This window comes from Falco biarmicus, chromosome 2 (assembly GCF_023638135.1).
Source record: "Falco biarmicus isolate bFalBia1 chromosome 2, bFalBia1.pri, whole genome shotgun sequence".
Taxonomy (NCBI): domain Eukaryota; kingdom Metazoa; phylum Chordata; class Aves; order Falconiformes; family Falconidae; genus Falco; species Falco biarmicus.
The window spans coordinates 95,764,140-95,786,630 of record NC_079289.1 but is presented as its reverse complement, the minus strand read 5'-3'; the positions used below and the strand labels follow the sequence as shown (position 1 = coordinate 95,786,630).

Here is a 22,491-nt window from a genome sequence, read left to right as displayed (position 1 = left end):
AACCTAGTAGCTTGGCTACTTCTGAATACAGACCAGGATACAACAAGTTCCTCCTCCCAAAAAAAGCATGATGAGTCATACAGTATAGCACTATAAACTTTTAGGCTTTTTTTTTTTTTTTTTTTTTTTTTACATTTCTAAACAAAGTTTTACAGAACTAAATAGGAGAAAACAGCTTTACGATAGGGCAAGGAAATGTAAGAAAGTTTAAACTAAGAGATTTTCTCATAGAACCACCTGTGGTGGTAACAAAAAAGCAAGGAAAGTCAATTTCTTGAGAAAGAAGGATTTATTTTCCCTTTGTTTCTTTTTTCAGGTTTTCATTCTCTCCATTTATATCAGGTGCTACCTGTTCCTTAAAGGTGATGCACTGCAATTGCACAAATGGCTTCTATGCCATCTCCTTCAAAGGTAGCTTGTAGAAGAAACAAACAAAAGAACTCCCCCTACCTGCTTAAAAAAAAATATAGTAAAGAACATAATTTCAATCCAAAGAAAGAATTTTTGGAGTTGCAAGTACAGTAGCATGCATATGAGGTCTGACAGACACCCTCTTGCGGATATCAACCACCATTAAAATATAGAAGCATTTGTCAGGAACTTCCAGAATTAAAATCAAAAAATATGAAATAAAAACCTGTATTTCAAAGTGCAGTATAATCACATTTTAATAACAAAGTCAACATTATGATGGAGGAAACCACTATGAGACTGCAACATCTTGAACATTTATTGAAGAACTAAAGAACAGTAATGGTGAAATAAGTCAATTCTTCCTCTTTAGAGGAAGGAATCCAGCTCTGAGCTATGGTTAGGATGTAACTATAATATCAGTTCCCAAAATAACAGTCTTAATCAACAAAGAATTTCCCCAGTCAAATTTAATTTTGTACTATGAAAAGACAGAAGGCTAACTATCGCTTCCGTTGTACCATGACATCTACGTACAGATCTGCACATAAGAGCAGGGAAGCTCACGCTACAACAGCTTGGATGCAGCCTGCCCAAACACTTGTCTGGATTACTTGCCCTTTTTTATTTTCCTGCAGGTCTGTCTCCTGAAGGCTTCACAGTCCCTACCCAGGCAGACAGCTGGAAGGACATCTCTTTCATGGAAGTGCCAGCTCCCTCCCCATCAAGTCTGCACCACACATCTACTCAGGTAAGTGCACGGGAGCGCCTTGACCACTGGGTCATAAAGTAAGGGCTGTCTCAGCATCCATCTCATCCTACAGCTAGGCATGCTCCCGCTCCAGAACCAAGATGCGGGTTCCCCCACTAAATTGCTAGATATCTACTCATGGAGAAATGCCTTTGCTACTGTGATGGAACCACTGGTCATGCAACAGAAAACTCTATGACAAGGCTTGGAAAAGACAAAAGATCAGGCACAACCGAGTTACAGAGTCTCAGTCTGGTGGTTAATAGCTTGACAGTTATGAGAAGAAAGGGCAGAGAGTGGACAGTAGTCTTGGAAGAGGAGGAGGAATGGTCTTAAAGACATCTCTGAACCAAGTTTGACTCAAAATACATTTCACAAAAAGGAAAATACAGCTTAAAAAAAGGGGGAGGGGAAAACCCCTCACTATCTTTTAGAGAACTTGGCTATCAGAATGTTACTCAGTAATTAACACTGCTACCTGGTTATCTGAATGCAGAATCTGACCAGTGCAGAAAATATCCTCCAGTTAAGCAGTGTGGGCAATTAGAAATGAACAACTGACAAGCATTCTTGAGATAGTCAAGTATGATTAGCATTTTTTCAACATGAAAGGAGAAAGGAAGGTGAAGCAGCACCATCACTATACTAACATATAATTAATATCAAGCTGTGATGTCAAGATGTGGACTCATTCATATATGCACTCAAAAAAATGTAACATATTCCGAGCTTTGTCCTGGGAAGAAATCTTCCGTATTTGAGAGGGTAAATGACTTCATCAAATGCCCTTACTAAGCATGATTCCAGCTGTCTTAAATTCACTGTGGAACTAGATATGCTACAGAAGTTCTGCCTTTCCTTAAAGACAGCCTCAGAAGGAATATATTGTAAATAAAATTCAATAGAAACTTAGCACTCAGATGCATGTATATTCCTCTGTTTTGCCACCCCCAAGATAAAAATCAGACAGATAGCTGCTTGTGAGAAATAAGCAACAAGCCTATTTCCAGAAATAACAGTATTTTAAAACCTTAAGCAAAACTGCTATTTCAGTTGCTTGCCCATTAACAAGTCAGCCCAAACTGACATTGAATTAACTCACAGTTAACATATAACATATTAGGTTTTGTGAAACTATCTCTACATATATATATATATAAATATTTTTAAATATTTTTTGCCCAGTCATTCCCTTGTTCCCCTTTGGATTCTTAGCTGCTGTTAGCATCCACTGCTCTTTCATGTTTCAACTGCTATTAAAGTTAACATTTGAATTACTGTTATGGATCAGGTCATTACAAGTAGGTTGTCCAAATGCTTAACTAGCAGTAGTAATAATAACACTCTGTTACAAGGAATAAAATTTTAGAGCATTTTTCACATCTCGATGGAGACCTGCCATGAGTTTCTTTGTACAACACAGTAAGCTCAGCAGCCATGAAGCAGGTGAGTTCAGAGTCACGCCAGCTTAGCGTTATACTTGAGCTGAATTTCCCATCTAAATATGACCAGTTCTGTCAGACAGAGATACCAGCAGAGACAGGGAGCAGAGTCTGCTCTGTCTGTAAACACACCACCAGAGCAGGAACAAGAAAAGCAGCAGCAGCTGGACACAGCTGATCAGATGGGAAAGCATCTTTACCAGCCAACATGACAGGCAAAGCTTAGGGGGACAAGGAACGTTTTACTTATTTTTTCCCCAGCCCACATCGTGTACCATTGCTTCCCCATTCTATTCAGAACCGGATGGTTACTGTCATTTTAGTCAGATTTTCCATGCTAGCACAAAAATCAACTCCAAGAAGTTTCTGAGTACCCAGAACGCAGGAATCCACAACTTCCAACCCCAGTTAGCTTTGACAAGGCAACCCTACATACACCCTACAATAGGGTGACATTGGTGAGAAGAGTTCTCTCTTACTGTACCAGATTGTCTAAAGAAGCTATGGTATTTCATAAGCAACCTTTCATAAGGCTGAAGGTATGAACATACAAATACTCTCATAACAAATCTAGAATGCTCCGAAACACTTCTCTGGGGAGAGAAAAGAAAGAAAGGAGGGGGAAAAAAAAAAAGGAAAAAAAAAAAAAAAAAGGATCACATGTCAACAGTAGGGAAAAGCATCTTCAGAAGAAAGAGAAGCAGTGACAAGATTTTCAGCGGTAACAGGAAAGAACAGCCAAGAGGGAAATGGTGAGAAGCACAGCAGCATCCTTCCAGCCATGTTTCAGAGCTACTGGGCAGACACACTGATGCCTGCTGAGTTTTCTACCTATCCCACCATCCATCTCTAACATGAAAGGTCTCACCTAAAGGGTCAGGAAGACAGCAGAGCAAACAAGCTATGCCTATAAGAGAAATGATCAAACACTGCAATAATCAATAATAATAATTCCAATAACCAATTATCAGAAATTTAAACTTTAAATTACTCTGCTGCCCATTCACATTTTATCCTTGTGACATGTATAAGCAAAACGCCACATGAAAATTTACTTTGGTGGTCGGCCTTCTAGACATTAAACTACATGCAAGATAGTTTTATAAATGCATAGCTCTTGAAGAGATGTGTTCTTAGAACAGTTCTAGAAAAATGGTCCATAAAACATTTACCTGGGCTCAGCACACGGGCAAATTCACAAATAAGACATGTTAACTCCTTCTTCCTGATGACCAATAACCAGAAGAGGAAAAAGAAGAGATTCTTTTTAGAAGAACAGTCTAGACAGTTCAAAAATAGCTTCTGTGCCCTTGCCAGGTGCAAGGGAAACTGGAAAAGTAGGAACTGTGTCATTTTGGGTGTCATTTTGACTATATTTTTCATCCACCCTCAATGTTCGGGATTTCAGCAAGGAGATCGTACCCGTGCAGCTCCCAAAGAAGGCCACCTCACCCCAAGGCTTAACTGAGAAGTACCACTGTCAGGTTTCCAGGTGGTCTTCATACAGTGCAAAATCCTGAACATTAGTATTTGTGACGCAAAGTGGCAAGAAGTTTCAGAAGCTCAGATGTCTTCAGGGCTTTAGCTCATCCTTTCCCTTGTTTGTTCCAATAAAAAATTCTTTTTGCTTGTTTGCTTACTTACGACACACGCTCAACCTGGGGAAAGAGTTAAAGGCAGTAAGGGAAATCACAGTCTGTCTTCACTTTTCAGAAAAAATGGCAACGAAGAATTGTTTATTCTTTCAAGTTGATGTGCATGTTCCGCGCACCCAGGACAACATTCCTTTGGTGGAGATGCAGAGTTAGAGAACATCAATTTAAGTTAAATAATATAAAAAATATAAACACATACAGCACTGTTTTGAGACATACTAGATAATGCTTTCATTTAGCCTGGTTTTGCATTTTTGATGTTTTGGTTTTTTTCAGTGCGTGGGAGATATATTATCTCATGTTTTAATGGATGTGGTCATTTTATCCCTGCGGCCAAGTTTAGAGATTCTTGCAGGTTCTGTTCCCACATTTGAGGACTCTACATTTCCCTCAAGACCCTGGGTCAGCAGGAATCTGTAAAACTCCACTGTGCCAGTGAGCCTTCACAAACCTGAAGTGACTGAAAATAGAGAGCATCAGGACAGCAAGTGCCACTGCAGGAAGATTTATCACGCAACGATAGGGGATGTAAAAGACGTCAGTTCTCTAAGCAGAGTGCTAATGCCACATACACACATTGTGTCACATAATAAAGGTTGCAGCCATCAGATCAGATCATAGCTAGACCAATTTGAATTTATAATACTGAATTATAAATTACTACATGCTTAACATGACCAAACTTCTTCAAGTTTTTAAAAACTAACTCCGCTCTGCTCTTACTAACAGCTATAAATATGCCATTAGAATGTTGTTACTGTAGAGAAACAAAAGATGAATTGCTTTTTGTCTTCTCTTCCCAAAGTTTTAAGTTATGATACTGTAGATATGAAGACAGATCTGCAAGTCAAAACTGCTAAAGTTACCAAGCTGCTAAAGTCTGAACTGCAGTAACCTAGATCTACTGGATGCTTCTGTCACAGCCAACATGCTGTTTAACTCCTCTCCCGGTCATCCAGCATGTTGTGTATTTGCCAAGTAGCTAAATGGTGAACAGAAAACAAAAAGAGATTATGCCTGAAAATACTAGTGCAATTAAAAACAAAGAGAGTTTTTTAAACAGGGTAGGTTTTTGGTTTGGTTTGTGACTATTTTTTTTTCCCTCCCCTAAGCTGATGGTATACATTAGCTCTAACTTCTTCCCAAGGCACACCACCACAGCCACTGTCAATCTCTGGCCTCAATTTCCTGCAGCACGCATGCAAGTCGCTGAACTCAAAAGCATTACAAGTGGGAAATAAGTGCTGGATGGAGTTCAGATCTGATGATACCAACTACAATTAAATGTTTGGCAATTTAACAAATGACAGCAACTACATAAACACATTAAGAAATACCTTACAATGCACATGCACCGAGGGACATTTTCTGAAACTATAAATACCCACTTTCTTGTAATTCACACTCTCCAAAGAGTTACAGTTAATGGTTCCTATACAGCACTGCACATACAAACCAGATGAATGAAGTGCTGCAGCCAAAGGTGATCTCCACCCCCCCACCGCCTTTGAAGCAACCATGCATTACATACACTGCTGAACTGTTCAGAATGTTTGCGACGCTGCTGAGAAGGAAAGCAGAACAGTATGCTCAGTGAGTCTTCCTCTTTCTACTATACCCATTTTAAGAGCATAAGGAAATGAGAGTGCCTTTGCTTAGTTCAAAGAAGCTAGTGTCTTACTCTGTGTGATGAAATTCAAGCAGGAAGCAAAAGGAAAGGAAAAAACAGAAAATTATTGAACTGGAAAAAGTATTCCCCTTTCTCAGAAGAACACCTAACTTTACTTAAAGACTACAGCTGCCTGAGTTTTGCTCTAACAAGCACAAAAAGTTATCCAAATGCAGTATTTACACTTCAAAACAATAAGCAAACATGGCTTATTGGCCTAATACCTCAATCTGCTTGGCCTAGGGAGTAGAAATAACTCTATTATTTTCTAAACTGACAACAAACTATGCATGGAACTTCATTTTTAAAATGCAAATTATCTCAAGTATAGATTGAATCCTAACTTTGATCTAAGCTATCATACCACTATATCTATTTAAATTGTTACGTTATATAAGGAAACTCAATGCAGCAGAATTTGCACCAAGCAGGTTTATAGAAATAACCTGAGGTAATAAAACAGGGTAATGCTGAAGGGACTAAAGAAAATCTTTCCAAGTCAATAAAATCTTATACCAGACTTGCAACCTATCCCAGAAGCATCAGACATCCTTGAAAAGCTGATATTCATCATCCAAACCTTAGGCTGCAGAGAAACACTGTGTGTAAAATTAAACATCCTGGTGTCACACTGGCAAAGAAAACAAAAAAGATAAAAAACATGTTTTGACCCAGCAATCTTTCCAATGATCTTGACCAGGTATTTATTCAGCCAAGCACATAATCTAAGCATCCTCAATACTACTGCTGCACTTTTGTTGGTATTTACCAGAGAAATTGCATTTTGACACCTAGTACATAGGTCTGTAACAGATGATCTATTCTGTTTCAGAGATCAACATTCCGTAGTGAGTATTACTGCTCAAAGATAAAAAATAATGATTTGCAACCACGTTCAACTCAATCCTCTTCCTGCCAGGTGTGAGACTGCAGCAAGTCAGCTGTGATGACATCTGTCAGATAGACCTGAGGTTTGCAGCCAGACGAAGCAACCCCCACCCACAATACAGTGCTCAGAATGGCACTTCAAAGCCTAAGAGAAGCTTCTGATAATTTGGAGGATACACTCAGAATCAGATGCCTCTGGCAATTCAGCATCAAAACCGAAAAGCAGATGAGGTATTGAAGTGCTTCTGTTCCTGTAACAGGAATAGCAAGAATTACTATGAACACTCATCATGTGCACGGTTCCTTGCATTTCTAGGTCTTCATGTCAGTACTTATGATTTTCTATTTTTTCAGTCAGATCTGAGAGTTCCTGAAGCACCGCTCACTTCTAAAATGCATGAATAGGCTTCCCTGGAAATAGCACTCAGCTGGAAAAGAACAAGTCATAAAAGTAAAAACTGCACCAGGGAATAAGAGAAAGATATCAGTCGCCTTTACATCCTGAATTTATGACGCACTTTGTTATCATGAAGATGAGTGTAGTGTAAGAAGTCTTGGTGGGCAGAATAAAAAGAAGCCAATTTTGACAGCCTGGTTTTCCTTTTATTCTTTCATTCCACCATCTTCCCTACCTCTTGGTCATTCCTTCCTATCATCGATACCTTTAATCCATATTCCACTGTCCACATCACCTTACAGAATCACGAACACTGTGGCCGCCCTGATGTTGCATTACCCTGTAGATACAAAGCAGTTCAGTTTTACATATAGCCAGCCTGGAGTGGTAGAAGACACAGGTCATCCAAAAAGCCCAGACATTTCCAGAAAAACTTTGCTAACAGCCAGTCATCGCTCCCTGAGAAGGATGTGTTAATTAAGACACGAGTATGCTTTTGCAACTTCTTTAAAATATCACCTCAAGAGCTCCTTGAGTTTTCATGAGGAACGGAGTCTCTTCCTGCTTTTTTCAACAAGATTCAAATCTGTTGCCTTCAGGTAAGGTTCTTTACAGCCAAGGGCATAACATTTCCTCATATTGTTACTGATGCTCTAGTTAACGGGTGTAGCATTTGCCCTGGAAATAGAATAGGAACTCACGGATTATATTATCCTGATTAGGTCCTCCGCCACCACCACCACTTGTTTGAAGACTATCCCAGTTAAGGCCTAACACACAGTTTGCCGTTCATGCCTACTTGGGGCTACATTAACAGCAGCAGATTTGCAAGTAAGTAAATGCATCACAATTCTATACTGTCACACCTTTTGGCTGATGGACACTTTCCCATTTCGCAGTGAACCTGGTGAACTGCAGTGAATCTTCTGTGGTTTTAAGCCCAACCCGTGATTACACAGAAATCTCAATTTTGCATTTTATTTTGCCTCTTAAAGCAGAGTTTGAGCCTGCAGAGTTGTGCAGAGAACTTTAGAAATATGTGGATGTTCAGAAAACAAAAATCAAAAGAACCAGTAAGCTCATATTTTTTAAATCTAGCTCTGTATTTTTCAATCCATCTCACAATTACTGGATGCTCCAGATTGGACAGTCCAGCTGTAGAGGAATGAATTTTACAGAAATTCAGAACAAAGAGGCATGGCAAACTACAAGAAGGATTGTAAATACATGCATAGCTTCCTCTCTGTCAAAGTGTGGTCTGTGCTACACTCATTTGCAGACCTTTTGATTTAACAGGCAGCTGGAAAATCAGGCTTTTCTAGGGACTGTTAGCTGTGGAATTAATTCACTGTTGGTCATTTGTGAATCGTGTAGATATGGTCTCAAATACTGAGGGAGGAAGCAACTGAAGCACTTCTGTTATTTTTATAGAGTTTGAATGGGAGACTTCTAGTGTACTACATCTGAAAATGGATATACATATTGGATTAGTTTTGCCACGAAAATTACACTACATCTAAAAGTAAGAAAGCACACATTACGTATCTTTCTAACATACAGGAAGAAATACGCATCACTGCAGCACTGATACTTGGGGGAAAAAAGTCCCCAAAAACCAGTCACCACAAGAAATTACGCATTTCATTATCAGACTGTGGGTCTGCATACATTTATGCCCAAACATATCCTTATCCATGCTACACTAAATAAGGGATATCAGGAAAAGAAGTTACAAGTCGCTGCAATACTGGAATCCAGTCTACTTCACAGAATTCACATTATTTTCACTGAAGTGAAAATAAGTACAGGGAACTGAGATAATCTCAGTACTCTACAGACCATTACAAAAAGAAACAAATAATAAAGAGCTAAAGGGTTAAATCCTGTCTCTCTGGTTCCACGCCCATTTATACCTGCCAAGCACTGCTGACTGCAGGACCTTCAGATCAGTCTAGGATGTTTTACTGTTTCATTAAGTGGCAACCTGTGAACTGCAACCTGGCAGCACCGCATTCGAAGAAAATGCATCCTGAACTCTCACGGTCAAAACCCCAACCAACCTAGCAATCCATACAGGTACATGAAACAAATAACCACTCAAAATTCTCTGAATGAGCTACCATTTCAAGGCTGAGCGTTGTAGTCCATAGTCAACTTCACCTCAAATTTAGCTTTGTGTATATACGTTCAGCTGTTGGATGTTATGATCTGATCTACCTTTTTGAGATGATGGGTGAATTCTCTGAGTAATACATCTTACACAAATGTGGTTCTCAACTTTAAAGAAGTCCATGTTAGATAAACTAACTCTGTCCACAAGGATCTAAAAGTAAAGTCATTGTGGGTAACAAGCTGTACTAAATATAGAGGTAACATGAAAAGTCACTACAAAGCAAATTAATTTTAATAAACATGCACTTTAAAGGGATGATGTGCCATGTTCTTCCAACCTGCCCTCTATTCTACATCCTCCTCTCAGAAGTACAAAAAACAAAGCAGCCTGAAAAAAACCCCTCCATTTATTTGCAAAGTAGATTCACTGATCACTGTTATTTTGGATCAACACTAGCATCACATTTCTTTCTGTGATTAAATACAGTAGACTACAGAATGTCAATCAATATGTATATTGCATAACTTTGATACCGATCAGATAGCATGTCATAGCTCTGACATCATAGTATCAGTGTAGATTGTTTCCATTTCTTCTTAGGATAACAATTCAGTCATCAAATGTAACATTAAATAAGATTTTAAGACAGCAGATGGCATCACTTAGTTATTTTTAACTGTTGTACACTGACCATTTTCTATGCAGCATAATCCATTTTTGAAGATTAGTAAATGGAGCTCTGTGGACAGCACAGAAAAGTAGTATTTCAAAACCTAAAAAAATAAGACATTACCATTTCACCTATCCGGTTGCTTTGACCTGTACTGAGTTTCCTACAGGCATCTTAAAAGAGCCCACAATTTCCCACAGCTGTGGCTGCCCTTCTTTGATGCACCAGACACTTAAGAGCCCCTAAGTGAGTCTCCTACAAGCCACCAGCTGAAGGCATTCATATCTTCTCTAGATCAGCAAGAGCAATGGCTGGCTTTCAGAAACCTGTCAGATGTGACTACAACTTAGTGGGAATTCGTAGATTTTTCCTATCTGTTCCCACTGGGATCACTATTAGAGCTATATCATGCCATCAGGCACAAAATCACAAAGTATTTTGAACCACTATTAAAGAAATTGCCCATTCAACAAACAAGAGTTGACAAAAATGGTGAATGCTAGAAAGGCTCTTCACACCCACTCAGCATCACATGGGAAGTAACAGCCAGGATGGAGAGACCTGGCTCTAAGCTTTCCGAGCAGCTGAAAAACAAGGTTTCCTGTTCAATCTTCTTTCATGATTTCTTTCTCAGTGTTCTTTATATAATCTAAAGGATGTCATGAAAAAAGACAGATAAATCTCCTTTGTGTATTTTGATGACCTATAGATTTGAGAAGGTAAACTAAAAACAAAGGTCTCTGTGCACTGGCTCAAACTGCCGTACAGAAAATGGGAACTCAGAGAAGGCAATGTACCGAGTAAATTTTCTGATCTCACTTCAGAAGAGTAACAAAACATTATATTCTACTCCAGGCATTTAGAAAGCAGCTGTCACAGGAGCTTGTAGGTGTTATTACAGTAAGAAGTCGTGATCAAAAAGGTGCATTTTTCCAGGTGCCATTTAGTTAGAACAGATGCAAGAATGCACCGTAGGGATCTTGAGCTGAAGATGCCATCAGGGAGGGAGCAGTCGGGTGGATGTCCTTTAGCAGGCTGCAAGGCGAGATCTGTAAGTTCAAAGGTGGCAGCCCATGGTGCAAACCTGGCGCAGAGGTGGCCCTGTGCTGGTTGATCCGCGGGAAGTGCCATTGCTAACTGATCCCTTCTAACTTGTTTACTACTCCATAGAGTGCAACGGAGAGCAAGAGGGGAGGGTCACTTCAAACCTTGCATGACAGATGTGTGGGAAACATGGAAAAGGCCATATGGAGAAGGGAAGAAATAAGCCAGAGTACAGGAGAAACACTCTCCTCTTCACCCACACGTACACAGCTCTGCTTTTCTTTGTCCACTCCTAACTTTTTCTCTGGTCTTGCCAGACCTATTCAGACAGCCACACTGTAGGTACTGTCTGAATTCCAAGATGGCAGCCTTGCAGAAGAGTTAGTAATTTATTTTAGGGTTGCTAACAGTTTATCCTTGCTTGATGGATGAGTGCAAAGACCCACTAGCATGCATGCTTAGTATTTAGTGTGCATTTAATAGCAGCCAGGAGCTCGACCTGAACATCTTCACTTCAACAACTTCACCTGAACAATGAAAAATGAATTATGAAAACCAACAGAGTAAAGCCATTTGTGAAGAAGCTACAGAGTTCTTCAGAAAAGAAAACATGACTACAGAGTATATTGAAAACAAAGATTAGTACTAATGAAGAGGTTATAATAATCTTTTCATTTTTCATCTTTGTAAAGACCTGTCTTCTCCCGTGTTCAGATCAGCACATTAGCAGTGCACCACCAAAGCGTTCATCGTCTTTCTGCTCTCAGCTTAGGGCAGAAACAAGCTTTTTGAGCCACTCTGAGTATGCTGTTATACTTCTGAAAAGCAAACGGAGCTCCAGGAACTGTGAGGAACAGAGGAGGGAAGAAGGGAAAGAGTCAATCTCTGACACAATAAATTAGAGTCATTCTCAAATCTTTTTTTCTTTTTATGGAAGTCACCTTCTAAAGTGTTGGCACCGTGTGCTTTAGACAATACTCTTTTTCCCAAGGGTTACATTTTTTTCCTACTTTCTAGTAATACAAATTTAATATCTTTTTTTCTCCATAATAGAATGAATTAGACATAAGACCAACAATAACTTGAACCCAAACCAGGTACGCCATTACTGATGTCATGGTAATTGACACTTATACTCATTGTAGCTATCTGCTTTCTGCTGAGTCAGTTTCAAAATACATGCTAGTCCAAAAGGCATTAGCAGATACAAGACTAAATTCCTAGAGGTCACCAAATAGTCAGTAATGTTATCTATAGTGAATATCCGTACCATAATGACAATAATTATACGATACAGTTGCCTATAGTGGCAGAAGTCAGTCTCGAGTGATCTTGCCCTGTCCTATCTTACTGCTGCAGCTTAATAAAACAGATGATGCAGACGCAGAAGCTAAAAACCACAAGGCACTGCAGGAGGTCTGTACTCCGTCACAAGTGATGTGGGGTAGACTTCAAATTTTACAAACAGCATATACATTTAAATATCAAACCACATTTTAATATTACTTAGAAGTCTAAAATTACACACAGAGGTCTAGCAGGGCTTTCTAAAACAGAAGCAAGCCAGTTGCCTAAGCCCTATTGCAATCAGTAGTTATTAACTTAGCAGTCTGTTTGGACACTGTAAAATGCCCCTGAGGACTTCTCACACATTCACGTGCCTAGGCATTTCCAAGTATCAGGCCTCTAGGTACACGTGAACTGCAGCCATTTAAACTTCCTTAATACTGGAAGCCATTCTCCATTGAATGAATTCTGTGAAAACTGAATCTCATAATCAAACTACATATTATATTCTTTATGCAGAGACACACATACAAAAACGGAGTAAAATTCATTTTCTACAATCACAGGGAAAGTTCCCCAGACGCGCCTTCATTATTTCACATTCAGCTACAGCAAGTTTCTGAGCTAACCTGGGTACACAAAGCATTATATTCTCCCCAGCTTGCTTCCAGCAGGGATAAACGCGTCTCCAGAGCTCCACTAGTTCCTACAAGGAACTCCTATAGGATTTACTTCACGATTTGCCTTCTTGCACCTTCAGAATTATTTCCTTCCCAAATCCTCCTTCCCCCCTTCTTCTGGACTAGTCTTCCCAGTTAAATTATGCAAATGAACAGTGAGAATGGATAGCTTCTCAAGCGAGTAACCATCTACTTACGCTTTTATCCCAACCTCAGGTGTCCTGGTTGGTTTGCAGACACCTGTGCAGCAAATGTCAGTGGACTGGCTATCTCCTCACTTCCTCCATTAGAGTGCAACTCTGAAAACCTGAAAGATTACCTCCTTCCTTCCTTCTGTCTTGTGCAGTGTTTTTAAACTGGTGGTGGGAGGAGCAGAAAGTCTCCCTATCTCATCACGTGAGAAAAAGCTAAAATTCCCATCAGAAGTGACTCACTGTCACTAATCATATATACACCAGATTGAAAGGCACTCAGAACGTGAAGCTTGAATCCCATCCTCAGTTAAGCAAACGAGAAGCAAATTGCTCAGCACTATCATATTAACTGCCATATCTGTACAATTTTGCACAATGGAGCTGATGAATATAAATTTATTGTTTCTAGCACTGAACTCAAGAGACATGCGGCTGAATTTTTTTGGAAGAACAAACAGCTGAGTAACGTGCAAATTCCTTTATTCTGAAATGACTAAGTATCAGTGTAAAAATTTTCTGTATACAAGACATTCACTTCATTTACCACCTGGTCCAAACATTAGAATAAATAACCTTATTGCTTAACCAAGCAGATGCACATCAGAATCTTCGGTAACAAAATTACACTACAGCTTGAGGTACTGCATCTTCTGTTTGCTTCTCACTGGGAATATTGTGAGTTTTTTATTCAATACTAAATCCAAGTACAAAAATTCAAAGAATACTGTTTAGATTCAAGAATATAGCTAAATGCTGGAGGCAAACAGGGGGTGGGTGGAAAAAAAATTCTACCATCTCTGAAATGTAGCTTGACAATGATAGGATTTATTGTCTTATTTTAACAAAAGGCATCAAAATCACATTTGGAAATTCATACATCCTACTGAATCTACAAAGCAGGGAATTTTCCCCATTCTTATTACATATGCAATACTGCCCTATGTTGTTCCTAAGTGGACCCAGGCTTTTTGCCTTTCTGGTGCTTTTAACCTTGCCTAATAACTCTGCAGCTCCCACAGGACTATACTCAGAATAAAATATGAAGAATACCCTGTTAGCAATAAAAACAACAGTACAATGATAAAAAGTGACTACCCTCCTCCTATTTTTCAGGGAAGTATTCTAATGCCCAGGAACGAGAGTATGATCTGTCACAGTCCTGTAAATTCAGGATAAATCAAGCATTTGCTCTAGCATTACCTTAGCATAAAAGAAATCAAGGCCTCATTGCAATAATGTGCTTGAGCTATTGCCAAGTTAACAATTTCTATTGGCGTTTAATTATAGCGTGCTTCCTGAAGCTGAGGCATCCTTAGCACCAGACAGGCTACTCTGAGCAAGAGACTTGTCCTGTTCAAATCAACACTCATACAACAAGTAGTGTTAGTATGTAGCAACATGTGACACACAAAATTGGCCAAGGATGTCAATTTAGCTCCTCACTGAATGTTAAAGAATATCCAGCCCAGAAATTACAACTACCAATGTAACTAATAAAAATACTGAAGTCCTACTTACGCTTTGCAAAGAGCAAACCAGCCAAATTTTATTCCAATTAGATGTATAAATATGAGAGTCTTTGTCAAAAATTGGGATCTTCTATACTTCACACATTTTTGGATCTCCAGAGGAAACATTTGTGTGACTTTAAAGGTTCAGTCTGTTCTTGTTCCTTATACAACAGAGCTTGCTGCTTTGGATAGATAGTGTGTGTTGCTTCTGGTGTTCCCCCTCCCAAATCTTAACAGCAAGTAAGCCTCCAGGAATCAGCAAAGTGACAATCTTGTCCTCTGTGACATGGGGTATGTTTTTTTGTATAAATACACTGCCTTAGAATTAGGCTAAAACCACTCACTTCGTGAAGCTCTTTGAGGTGCATTTGTTGATGAGCCCTCAACCTTTGAAAAAAAAAAAAAAATCAATGGCTTGGGTTGGTCAACCTAAACTTGAGGTACCCCAAATCAATATTCACTTCTGAAATGCTTGGGTCTGCCTGTACATCATTCAAGAAAGCAAAAATCCAGGAAGTAGAATCCCAAACTGTGACGCCACGTTCAAAGGGTCCCTAGTAATGTCGGTAAGCTAAATTAAGCTAGCTGGAGAGAAAGGAATTCAGTGAGAGCTACCCAGCAAGGCAGAGCTGCTACAGCACCCCAGTATAGATCCCATACCTTCTCTCTCCCTGTTGTATATAAACAGGGACACAACCTTGCCCTAAAGGAAGTTCACATCAGTCTTCCAGGAAATGTTAGCAGGAGCAAGACCACACATTTGTTCTGCTTTCATACCTTGTTTATCAACGATTTTCTACTAATGTCTTAACTGGCAAAAAGGCTGGACAGAAGGAAAACCTTTCCAGAAGGGCTAAACATAGCCTGACTCAGGTTCACAACTTTTCTCGTATTGTTCCTGAAGGTATTTATTTTGCAGATTCAGTCAGTACTTTGTAAATCAAGAGAGACAGAAATGTTCAGGTTTTTGGTGACTAGGCTTTTCCACAGCATTTTTAACAGTCTTTTGAAACGTTTGAAAAGCAGCACTCCATAGAAAGTCTTAGAGACATCATAAGTTGTATTTGTCCCTGAAGAATAAGTACATGTCCTCTGGGTAAAGATTTTACATAGTGAATAATGATGAAGACTGGTGATAAAGTAGTCCCAATTGCTACTGATGGTCCCAATGCCATGTTGTTGTAGTTTAGCATAAAGAGTGCAAGACCTCAAAAAGACATATTAATAATGTAGAAGAGTTCAGCCTAAGGATTATCGTTTAGTTGTTACAGAAGATCCTATAAAGAGAAAAATCAGAAGGTAAACCTTTGTTTCTTGCTAGATGTTGAGAGCATAAAGAATGACTGTGTTTGATTTTATTTTAAAAATCAACATCTCTACTCTCCTCTGAGCTGAGTATTTGAAATCAAGTGGAAATAATACCTCACATCATTTGAGACTTGTGACTAGTAAGAACAAATCAATTATGATTAGTTTGTAAGCTAAGTTAGTAGAAACATGTACAGCATATGGAATCCACAGAGCAGCAGAGGGGGCTAATCCACATTTGTGTGAACTATCTAGTCCTCAATAATTGCTCCAATTTACATGTGGGAAGGCCAAGATGAAAGGTTTGTGTTAGATGCTTAACAGGGACCGTACATAGGTGTTCAGACTGCCCAGGCATCTACAGCCCTTCTGGCATGATCAATAAAATGTCAGTCTAGTCAATCCTCCATACCTTGGCCCTGCCACACCACCCTAAGGTCCACAGAGCGGTGATTCAAAAGAGGGAAGTTCAGAAAGTGGCCTCCCAGAGGTACATCTAAAAGGCCACATGCTCACAGAACAGAAGGATGACCAAAGCCTTCATTCAAAACACATGGAAATAGGTTCTTCTTTTACAGAAGAGCCTCATGGGCAGCATACTAAGCAGATGTGGGGATATATTTCTGGAAAGAAAAAAAAAACACCAAAAAACAAATCAAACCCAAAAAACAACAGCCACCACCACCAAAAAAAACCATCCCAACCTATATACCAGTGCCAGTATAAGACAAACGAGGAGATTCCTGATCTTAGGCTATTCTCTAATCCAGTGGCTTGTAGCTTTTCCAAGAAACTGGAGTTTGCATTTCCTGCCAAGCTACACTGGAGTACCAGAATTTTCTGGGTCTTGTGCAGTCCTGTCGGGCACTCTGGCAGGTCTATGTTATGGCACTTGCTTCATCCTTCCCACAGCACAGTGAGCTCAGGCACATGCTCAAGGCTGTAGTTGTCTCTCCAGAAAAAGCTAAGTATTTCAAATATCTATTATGACTTTGCAGCTTGACACTTTCCTCCAGATTTTATTTTAGCCCCAAGGAAACATTTTAAGGTCAGAGAGGAACCATTTGTAGAGGCAGGAATGGAATTCCACCATCAATCTCAGATGCAGACCACACCCTCCTACTCACCACTCAAGTATGAGCGTGCATCCTTCAAGATCCAGGGCTTAATCCTTTCTGTTCTCCAAATGCTTTACAGCAACTGTCAGGCTGAAACACAGTATGAGGCTTTTGATGCTAAATTTCAAGTACACTTCCTTACTCTTATGACTCCAATTCCTCTGTCTTATCTGTTTAGAAACATACTGGGGTAACATACACTATAAATAAAAAAAATGTCTTCAAAGAAGGCCCCAGATGCTCAGGAAGCCCTTTGCAGTTTATGGTTCAGTCTGTTTCCTCTTGGGTTTAACCTGACATGCTGGCTTGTTAAGATCTATGTGGTGCTTCAGGTATTTTCAATTAGTCTTACTAAGACCAATTCCCCTCCCACTTAGACTAAATCAGAATTTTCATCCATGTTATCTGAACTTTGTCATTGATCAGAGAATAAGTCCTAAATTAATAATGGACTAATATGGGGAAAATAGAAAGGGGATGATCTGAATATGGACAATCCAAAATAACAAGGTTATCTAGAGAGCTCAACTGAAAAAATTACTTTCTTGGAATCAAGAGGAAGATTTTATCCATTACGCTAGTAATTCATTTCTAACCGTTTTATGCACACAAAATATATGCTTGCCTTTGTTTCTACATAATGATACAAAAGTCTCAGAAAATTATGTCAGTAAATATAAATAATGACCAGTCTTGATTCTGGTATAACAAGAAACAAACAAAAGAAAGCTCATGAATTGTAGAAGCAAGTTTTGAATACCCGAAAGAAACAATTAATGGGGAGTTTATGAGTACACAACATGAGACTGAGTAGGAAAGCAACAGAGTCAAGAGTATAAGTACTATGGAGGAAAAGCAGGAAAACGTAAACAAGGAGACCACAGAATGACATAGGGTATCAACAACAGACAAAGAAAAATACAAGGCATACGAAGAACTGAAATAAGCAATCAAACAGATGCAAGAAGCCAGAAAAGAAAAAAAGCCCCAAAAGTCATGAATAATTTAAAGAAAAGTACTATTGAAAAAGACAGCGTGACATACAAATCTTAGCAGCCCGTCAAATTTTAATTATCTTTTCAATTACTAATTAGGCCTTCTCATTGATTCAATGAAATGACAAATTTTCAAGAGTTTTAATGTTAGTGTTTCCTGCCCCCCATGATCCGCTCATCACAGTGGAAAACCAGAATCCCAAAGAGCAGAATGGGACATTTCCTGCAAGATTATCTCTGCCCCTCAATACTACAGGTACCCTGAGTAAACATCTACCCTAAACGAAGAATGTGGCAGAAATTTCAATGATATCAGCGGAGTAGGATTTTACATGCATTCATGACAAATAAACCTCTTTGAGAAAGCAACCTATCTAAAATGGAAATTATCTTTTCTTTTCTTTTTTTTTTTTTTTGTAGGCTTGACTGGAATAATTACTTCTCCAACCAGATGAACATCAAAGAGAGCACAACCGACCAGCATTAGCAGGCGCACAGCCACATGATGCACAGCAGGGGTACCTGTGATACCAGGTTACACACATACTCATTTGAAGCATCTCAATTTCTTCCTCCTAGCTCTCCAGACTCATTTCCTTTTAACCAGAGACAGAAAGACACTCGTTGGCCCAGAGCCAGTTGTCATCATCACCTCTGTGTCACCTCTCCCTCTTCTGTGCACAGCAGCACTGGGACACCGGAGGGCAGGAGGAAAGCCAGGCATTTCCCCCGCAGCCTGGAAAGCAGCAGTGATGGTTAGAGCAGGACAAAGCTGTTCAGTTCGTGCTGGAAACCTATGCCCAGGCCAAAGTGCAAAGGAAGATACCTGGAGCTTTGCCCCTGCTCCTTTAGAGCTAGCACACGGAGCATGTTGTTACCTACACACGACAGAGAAAAAGCCATTTGGACTCCTTTCACTTAAGATGGCTTTCAACTATGTGTGTTAAACCTTAAAAAAATATCAACAAGGGTGCATTGGCCATGGGAACATAACTCATTTTTGTATTACTGCTTTTGCTAAAATTACTTCAACAGGCAGCTAATTAATTTCAGAAAGAGTTGTTAAGTCTTTTCACTCAAATTCAGCGGGAACATCTGTGCAGTATATGCCACAGGAAAATCACCTGCACTAAGAACTGGCCCACTGTTAGCCATGAGCCTTTGATGAGATTCAATACGTAGACAGTAGTGCTTGCTCTAGAGCAACCCAAGAAGGCATCCTTTCTCTCTTCTTTTTAGTACTTAAGACTAATTCTTTCAATAATTCTTAATGCTTAATTAAGAAAGAAGACAGTGAGCATAATCTCTTTTAGAGAAACCAGTACTAAATATAAATGCCATTTGAGAACAGATGTATTTACAGATTATATATCATTAATATTATGTTGAAAATGGACAAAATTTAATTAAATTGATATTGTATATCTAGAGAACTCTGAAGAAGTAAAATCTCCTGTTCCCAGCTCTTTGAGAACAGAATGTTTTCTGTATATTGCACCAGTGCACAAAATGCACCAGAGCAAACAGAAAGATTAATTGCTGCACTCTAAAAAAGCTAAGTCTGAAAGAAACTTACATCAGTTTCTGTGCTTAGAGTTGCTGAAAGGAAAGGACAGATTTTACAGAGAAAATCTGTACTAAAGATGCTCAGAGTACCTGAAGTTTTGCAAGAAACAAGAGAAAAATTCAAAGCCAAGCAAACCTCCATTTTTGCAATGGAGAAGGTGGCAGTGAGAAAATTAATCTTGTGCATTAATCTCAGAATTCCTCACAAGTGACTCAGGCCTGCAGAAGAAAACATTCCCACTATCTGGTTAGAAAACATCATGTTTCCCACACAGGAGGGAGGAGAGGAGCCCAAGCAGTCCTGGTTTTACTGCTTTCACTCTGCTGAATCTGTTTGCAGATGCTTCAGCTGTTCAGAGTCCGAAACTACTACGGAAAATAGTTTCCATTTACCAACAAAATTTAAACTAGCCCTCACAAGTATAACGAGCTCAAGTCGTACATTCCTAAACAATTATTTAATGAATTATAATTTATTATATTAGACCTTGGTAAAAGCATCTTAGTACCACAAGCAGCAGCAAAGTAAAGAGATGCTAATAACTCTGTAGCAATACATGTTTACGCACTTAAGAGCTATAAAAACGTACTTTACATGGTGACAAGCGAAGTCAAGTCTATCCATCAGTGAAGAGTAGGAAATACCCTTGGTGAACTGGAGGAGTGAGAGAGGTCAGAAAACCACCTGCAGACCTGAACCTCCACTGCTTCTTGCTGCTGAGCCAAACAGCTCCTTCTTTCAGCGAACGGCTGGCTCCGTCAGGAGCACTGACCACACACAGCTCCCCTTCACCTCAGTAAAAGCCAACTGGGAAAAAATACATTTCAAAGGTCAGGTTTGCAAAAAATGACAGTCCGTCCTGATGCTTCACTTTTAAACCTTCAACGCTTCCAACAGAAGCAAGAGCATTCCTCTGGGAAGTACAAGAAGTAAGGGGAGTTACAACCAACTGCTCTCATAACCACTGCCATGCCAATAAGCTGATGCTCAAGCCAGCCCCTAAGCAGCAGGAGATGCAGGTGTCCCAGCCTACGTGACTTCAGAGCACTGGACCGCACTCATCACCCAGCAGAGGCTTGCATTGCACCAGCTCTCAGCCCGCTCACACCCCCTGGGATATGAGCATCAGCATGGAAAATGCGACACGAAGAGTGAGCAGGAGGCCGGTTACACCAGAGCTGGGAGCTCAGGGTGCCTGCCCGGGGGGTGAGGTGTTCCTCAGCATCATAGCCTCACACCTGCATCCCATGGGTCTCACAGGAGACTCCAGGTGGATTTGAAGATAGGATCAGCAGGACGAACAAATGAGCACTGAAAGCTAATTTACCACCTTCGTAAAACATACGGGGGCAGCAAGGGAAAAATGCCTCCTGTAGAAGCAATTAAAAAAACCCCAAAGCTTCACCACTTGCAAAACAAGAAAGAATCTGTATGAAACAAACTATACAGAACACTTATGGTAAGCAACAGATGGCAATTTATTCATCTTAAAAGTATTTCCCAATACAGTTACTCAGCTAAGCTTCTGTTTTAATTAACATAACATGAAAGTTGAATTCAGAATTATTTTTTCTCTATTTTATTTATACATGTGGGAACCATTTACAATTCAAACACATTTTTTTTTACTGTGTCCCTGAATGAAAATTAACATTTTGGTCTGAATAGCTTTTCTGTACCACCTTAGGTCTTTCAGTAATTACTTTTTCACAACATAATGTATTGAGAAAGCACAGAGATTATTGAAAATAATTTTACTGGCAACAAAGGCAGGCAAATTATGAAGTGCAAATATTTCAAGTTTTTAAAGCCAAGTCCTCCTATTATGAATTATATTTCCAACTTTCTTCCACTTTCCTTTATTAAGTATTATTTTTAATATCCTATTGGAACAGAAATATTGTACCAGGATATAAAATATTCTTTAGTGCTTTCCCCTCACTCTCTGTATCTTGCACATTAGGTCAGTTGCCCCACATCACGGCCCAGCCAAAAAGTTGTAACAAAAAAGTGGAGGCAAAATAAGTTCTAAGAATGCCACTATAAAACATGCAATTCTTTGTGACTTCAAAGAAAATCAAGAAGTTTTTCCACTTTTCACACTATGGTAAGTGGCACAAGACAAATTATGGAATTTAAGTTATTAACAGTTTTTCCCATGTATCTCCTGTGATTTACAAAACCCTTAATTATGTTTAGATTTTTTTGTTGTTGTTAGGGGTTTTTTTTGGTTGCTGTTGAGTTTGGCACAGACAGGGACAAAGTGTCTCCAAGCCATGACCAATTAGAAGCTTTTATATGAAAAAAAATAAAATAAAGGCTTGTTACTAGCTAAGTATTTATTTTAATCTGTCAACAGGTTACAAAAAACCCAACAAGATTAAAGTGAGACAGCACAAAGAAAGAAAAAGAATTACAATATACCAACTACATCAATTAGACTGATGAGTTTCCCAGGTGATTTTACATATGAAGGCATTTGAGAAATGTATATATTACAGACTTTAAATCATATACATGTAAATGAAAGACTATACTACAACAGTTATTTCAAGAGAAATTACAACAAAGGAAGTTTTTTCTTAAGTTCTTCTAATGAAGTTACAACCCATTCCCCTCCTGACACCAGGTGCTCAATAATTCCACCAAAAAGGAGGGCAAAGTAGGCATACACACATATTCATTTGCCATTCATTTTTTCTTTCATCCACAGCACACTAATTATCCTAATATGCATACAGGCTAACATACATACTTACTAACTTTCCATAAGCACCTTTCATAAATATAC

General features: G+C 39.2%; 1 protein-coding gene and 1 long non-coding RNA gene across 6 annotated transcripts in view; one reads left to right on the top strand and one right to left on the bottom strand.

Annotated features, from left to right (window-relative positions):
* ARHGAP6 (Rho GTPase activating protein 6) overlaps positions 1-22,491 on the bottom strand; it is a 336,203-nt gene that overhangs the window by 111,988 nt on the left and 201,724 nt on the right. The window contains exon 1 of one of the 5 annotated variants that reach the window (XM_056328249.1): positions 13,205-13,319. The exons of the other annotated variants lie outside the window; for them this stretch is intronic. The gene's annotated coding sequence lies outside the window, so the exon portion shown is untranslated. Of the gene's footprint in view, positions 1-13,204; positions 13,320-22,491 lie in introns of those variants that run through there. 5 annotated transcript variants of the gene reach the window in all.
* On the top strand, positions 67-8,687 carry LOC130144485 (uncharacterized). Its single transcript, XR_008820148.1, has 3 exons — positions 67-1,162; positions 6,848-7,047; positions 7,171-8,687. It is a non-coding gene; the product is annotated as an uncharacterized LOC130144485 (long non-coding RNA).